The sequence below is a fragment of the Mesoplodon mirus genome (assembly GCF_964341445.2).
Source record: "Mesoplodon mirus genome assembly, contig: HAP1_SCAFFOLD_1002, whole genome shotgun sequence".
NCBI lineage: Eukaryota > Metazoa > Chordata > Mammalia > Artiodactyla > Ziphiidae > Mesoplodon > Mesoplodon mirus.
Genome location: NW_028295048.1, coordinates 30387 through 36900, shown reverse-complemented (window position 1 = coordinate 36900; position 6514 = coordinate 30387).

Genomic DNA, 6514 nt, shown 5'->3' with positions numbered 1-6514 from the left:
AAACCAATTAAAAGTGAGTCTTCGAAAAAACACATTTCTGTTAAGAAAGAGAGTAGAATAGTGACTGTTTCATCAAAGACAACTAAAAGTAAACTCAGTCTACTAGAACAGTCTGAAAGTGATACTCTTGGATCTGATTGTGAATTTCAAGAAAGCATCCATACTCTATCACGCCTAACATAGGTCTACATCTTTTAAAATTATGTTTTTGCCTTCAAATTTTCATAAATTACTTATGTTTTTATTATAGCATATGGTGTTTTCAGTTACTTGACTGGAAGCCATTAGAGAAAGATTTTTTTATCTATACTTTTTTATTATAATGAAAGTTTTGGTGTACTTTTCCTTGTAACACTTTGCACCACTCATTCAGCTAGTGTTTACTGAGGGCTTCATATGTACAGTACTTTTCTGGGTGCTGTTGCTTTCAGCAGTGAACAAAATAAAGCCTTTACTCTCCTGGAACTAGCACTCTGTGGTGGGAGAAAACATAAACAACAAAGCAGGCTAAGGGTTAAAAAGAGATGGGAATAATAAATGGAATAGTTTTACCATTTGGTTAAACATCAAACTATTATATAAATCACACGGCCAGAAGCCATTGACATATTTTAATTCATAATAACCAGAGAGCCTCAAACATTTACCAAGGCACTTAACCGTGTTTATGGATTACAGCAACGCTCTGAGGTAGGGAACTCTTACCATCCCCATTTTATAGATGAACAGTCTGAGGAGACATTATGTGAGTTGCCCAGAGTTGCACAGCTATAAGTAAGTGGGAAGTTGCAATGTGACCCGAACCCATGTTCTTTTTTGTTTTTTTTAATGTATGGACTTTATTATCTTTCATTTGTCTCTGATTTATGTGAATTTTTTCTTTAAAGATTTTTTCTGATGTCAACCATTTTTAAAGTGTTTATTGCATTTGTTACAGTATTGCTTCTGTTTTATATTTTGGTTTTTTGGCCTCAAGGCATGTGGGATCTTAGCTCCCCGACCAGGGATTGAACCCTCACCCCCTCCATTGGAAGGCGAAGTCTTAACCACTGGACCACCAGGGAAGTTCCCCTTACGTGACTATTTTTCTGGCAATTTTTTTAAATTTTATTTTTTATTGACATACACTTGAATTACAGTGTTGTGATAATTACTGCTGTACAGGAAAGTGACTCAGTTACACATTTATGTACATTCTTTTTCATATTCTTTTCCATTACGGTTTATCACAGGATATAGAATATAGTTCCCTGTGCTCTACAGTAGGACCTTTTTGGGGTTTTCTTAAATACATGCACTTTTTAAAAATAAATGTATGTATGTATGTATGTATTTATTTATTTTTGGCTGTGTTTGGCCTTTGTTGCTTCACGCGGGCTTCCTCTAGTTGAGGTGCACATGCTTCTCATTGTGGTGGCTTCTCTTGTTGCAGAGCCCGGGCTCTAGGTGCCTGGACTTCAGTAGTTGTGACATCCGGCTTAGTTGCTCTCTGGCATGTGGGATCTTCCCGGACCAGGGCTTGAACCCATGTCCCCTGCATTGGCAGGCATATGCTTAACCACTGCGCCACCAGGGAAGTCGCATGTAGGACCTTTTTGTTTCTCCATCCTGTATATACACCAGTTTGCATCTGCTAATCCCAAACTCCCAATCCAACCCTCTCCCACCCCCTCCTCCTTGGCAACCGCCAGTCTATTCTCTATGTCCTCGGTTATGTTTCTGTTCACACACAGGCTGTAACCAGGCTCTTAATTACTTTGTTATCCTGTTTCCTTGTTAAGAGAAGAAGGGTTTAAGGAAGGCACTGAGAGAAGCCAGTGACCAGTAGAAGTGCAAAAACAGTGGGGCTGTCAGAAGGCACACCTGTCTCCTTCCCCCATCGTGAGCAGAATTTTTAAACGGCAGAGTATGTAAGAGTATGTGATGACACATCTCTGGATTAAATGATGTCTCCCTGGTAAAACGTGTACAGATAAGTCTTTAGTTCAATCAGAGTGAAAGGTGAGATCAGAGAAAAGCTGGAGTGTCAGATTTCTGGTAGAAGGTCCTGCCTGATTGTTACTAAGAGGGCTACTACAGTACTAGTTAGTTCCTTAGTCATGGGTTGAGTGTTAGAGGAGTGAAACAACGAGCAAGATGTAGTGTTGGCCCTTTAGCAGTGGAGTGAGAGGGGAAGACGCACAGCAGATGTCTCATCCTGCACGTGACCTGCTGTGACGGGCACATTCAGGGCGTTTAGTCAGTGTTTGTGGAAGAAGAGGGGGAGCCGTGAGGCAAAGAAAAGTCATCAAAAGAGGCAGTCCCTAAGCTAAGTCTTAAAGGACTCGTGAGAAACTGGTGAGTCAGCCGGTGAAAGGCAAGGATACTCAAGGCAGAGTGGACAGCGGAAGTCCAGAGCCGTGAGTGTGCGCGGGGTGTGTCACAGAGCCACAGGCACAGGCTCTGGAGGATCAGTGCAGTGTCCCCAGGCAGCGGCAAGTGCCCCTAAAGGAGGCAGCGAGGAGGAGGAGAGCAGGTCTTAACCATCCATGTGCGGGGAGCTGGTTTCCTCAGAAAATAGCTAAGAATGGAAAGGACAAGTTCAGGTGGCATTTTAGACCACTGACGTCAGTATGGATGAGGAATCTGAAGAAGCCTGGAGATAATTATGCCCCACTCTTCTGAGGAGCAGTGCTTTATATTTTCAAGTGGGATTTTCACGCTGCCACCTCCTCTCCTGTCCCTACTGAAAGGTTTATAGGCCGGCAGAAGGGAAAACCTGGCTTAAGTAAAGTTAATCAGGTTTCTTTACTGTACAGCTTTTCGGGGCTGCTGTAGGCTAATGTTCATTCTGGATCGTCACAGCAGGCGTATGGTACACAGCCATCCTCAAAGCTATTTGACTCTAGAGTCCTTTTTTAATAGAATGTCTAACAACTGGTTCCACCAAACAGCAATTTCGTAACTTCTAGACCAGGTAATAGCAAGAAGAAAGGGGTCTGAAATAAGGTATAGATGAAGGGAGGAAGTAAGTTCTAATTGTATTTAGGAAATTACCAGCAAGACTTGACCTTGGGAAGTAAGGAAGAAGTAGGAGGCGGAGGCTGAACCCCCATCTGTGTGACTAAGGTTGGGTGGTGGTATCATTGAGTTTGGAAATAGGGGATAAAGAACTGAAGTGGGGAAAAGACTTTAGTTCTGGACATGTAGAATTTTAAAGCACCTGTAGAATTCCGAAGACAAACTGGTAGATAACTGGACATGCACGTGAAGACATGGAAAGATAAAAATTTGAATGTCCTCAGCACATATCAGCAGTCATTAAAATCATGAAAATGGATGAGATTTCAGAGAATTGTGAGTACTGACAACGTTTAAGTAATAAGCAGAGAAAGAATTCTGGGAAGGAGAGAGGTGATAGAGTTTCAAGAAGGAGGAAGTAGATGACAGTGTCATCCTTCAGAGAATGTGAGTGTCCATTGGATTTGGGCAGTTAGGTCCCCAGTGACCTTAGAGCAGTGCAGTGAAGTGGTGGACAAAAAGCCAGATGGCAATAAACTGAGGGTGTAGGGCTGCCTGTCGGGGCCAGGCGGGGCTAGTGAGGACAGTGGGAATAGGCTACTCTCAAGGAGTTTGGATGAAAAGAGAAAGTAATTAGCAAAAAAGAATTTTTTAGAATGAGAAGGACTTATATTTTATATGTTGAAATGAAGGAACCAATAAAGGAGATCCTGAAGATGTAGATAATAATTTAGAGAATTGGGGAAACATGGACATATGAATAAGAAAAAAACACCTTGCACAGTATATAAAAATCACTTGTATCCTTCGAGCTGGATGGATACTGGTAAGTTTGGGAGGAAATAAAGGTAAGAAGAGATAGAAGTTAAAGAAGTTTATACTGATAGCCTCAGTTTTCTTTGACACAGATTTTTCAGAGACACATATATACACATACATAATTACCATTTGAAAATTCTTTCATAGTTACATGTTTTATTAATCACGTCTGAGAAAAGTCACTGATTTTCATTTTGTACAGCATTATCTTGTAAGGACAAGATACAGTGACAACTTCCATGCTTTTTGCATATCAGAGCTGACATTGAAAGTATCTGCATAATTGAATTTTCACTTCTTATTTGTAATAAGTTTATCCTTAGGAGGATACTTTCATAGTGTTTGATCACAGATGAGTTTGGGCATTGCTATCACTCAATAATGTTAAGCATCTGTCAGGTTCTCTCCTATACTATATATTAATTTTTTGTCCGTTAAGCAAATATTTATTGGCGGCCTGTGGGAATAAGATACACCTAGGTCCTCTTTCCTTGGTATATTCACAAAAGCCTCTGAAACTAAATTTCCAAGTCAGGCCATACTAAGGCCTGGCATAATAAGTTTTCATTGTTAACAGTTTTTTTGTGTTTGTGGGGTTTTTTTGTTTTTATTTTTTTGAAGCAAGGATGAGACACTGTCTTAACTCAGTAGTTGTCCATTCATTAATAAGTCAAAGAAGACATTGATGAAACATGGTATTTTGTATATCCGTTCCACAGAATAGGTAATGGGCCATCCTGAAACTCTGGTGAGATGCTTATCATTTTCAGATTTTGGAGTGGCTGAGAAAACCCTATTACACCTTGAATTATCACTAGAAACATGAATTCAGCCAAATAAAAACAGTGCCTCTGCCTACTGGGGTGGTCAATTTCCATCTCAACAAAAGTGACCATTTCTCCTTTAGATTAAAATCAAGAAAATCCCCTCTGTCCAGGATGCAATAATGGGGTGCACGAAAGAGGAAAACTGAAGCTATTCCCTCTTTACACCTGAACAGTGAATTCATTCTGATATCAAATATTTGTTATGATTCTGTTATGACCAGGTGCTTTATTGTTTAGAGATCAAGTTACTGTTCATTCTTGGTAAGTAAGAAAAATCCACGTTTTAGAACTCTGAATAGTAACTTTATATATATATTATATATATATATATTAAAAATAAATATGTATATTATATGTAATATATATTCCACCTATTCAACAAAATTGTAACTTTCATCATCTCTTACGAATGATGAACTGTATTCACTCTTTGGAAAGGGCTTATAGGGAATTAAAGTCTCCATATACTTTTTATATAAGACCATGGAAACCAAATTCTCAACTGGGAGCAAACTTAGGTTTTGCTCTGAAGGTTTATGCTTGCCTGGCCTTAGAGTGGTAGGCCAGGAACTCAAGTTTTTTTCCTCTAAGTTACTTTCATTGATGCCACCCTGAAAAAATTTGGAGGGAGTATTTTTGAAATAGCTTTATCTCAGTAACCCTTTCAGGGTATGGGGAACATAACTGTCAAAATGTTCAAGCAACTCTTGTTGATTTAAGTGTAATTGATCAGGAGCAATACAGGAAGGAGCTGGGTACAAAAGACAAAAGGCGTGAGGCTATTTCATGTATTGTTTTTGGCTTATTGTCCAAAACAGAGAAAGTCTCATACACTCGCGCAGCCAAGGTCCCCTACTGTTCTCTCCTTTTAGTAGAAATAAAAGAGAGCTCGTTTCTCAATAGCAGCATTCTATCCTTAAGTGGGTACACAGTGCTATTCTGATGGTCTCTGGAGCAGAGAATAATTCCGTGGCAGCTCTGACCTCCAGTCACCGGGTTCTCTGTAACTTAGTATTTCATGGCCAAGGACTATAATCATTATTTCGATTTATATTTAGCATCTCAAAATGGAAAGGATTCCATGGACAACAAAACAGGAAGTGATTTCATGAAGTGTTTTAGTATGGATAAAACAATAAAGTATAAAAATACAAATCATCAGTAAAGCTTTTTCTTTCCGGAGAACTATATTCAGAAATTAATGTAAGCCTCTAAGGTGCGCATGTGTGTTTTTTCACCCATGATCATGTTTGTATGTGTGTGCATTCCACTGCTACAGGAGACATGCAAAATGATATCAGATTTGTACTGGTTTCTCCCAAGAACTGTGTGCTCGCAGGGTTCGTTCAGGAAGGTGAGTGCCCTACCACCACATCACAGTCATATCTCATCACCTTCGGCGGGAATAGTTGACACTTTAACCTCACATGCAGGCTTATTAAATTAGTATTACTCATCAGAACTTGCTTACTAATAAAACAAGCTGAATTAGCCACTGCAGAATCATATTTGGAAATTCAATGAAAATTTTACCTTTTTAATAAAGGCCCAGAAATATTATTTCAGAGCAGGTGGTACAGAAAACTGTGGTCAAATTTGACATTCATTCATCACTGAAGTGTGGAACGTGACAGGTGAAAATTGATATTGATTTCTTTCCTCTAATACTTGGAAGAGTTCTAACAGGTAAATCAAATGAGATAACAAGACATATCAAGTCTCACTCATTTCTATGATCACATCCTCCCCACATATCACTCCTTCGCCTGCCATGTTTTGAATAATTCAATGCCCATAGTCTTTCCAGTCCAGTGTATTATAAGACACACTCAAGCTGGGTTTCAATCATATTAGACTGAAAGCTGAAC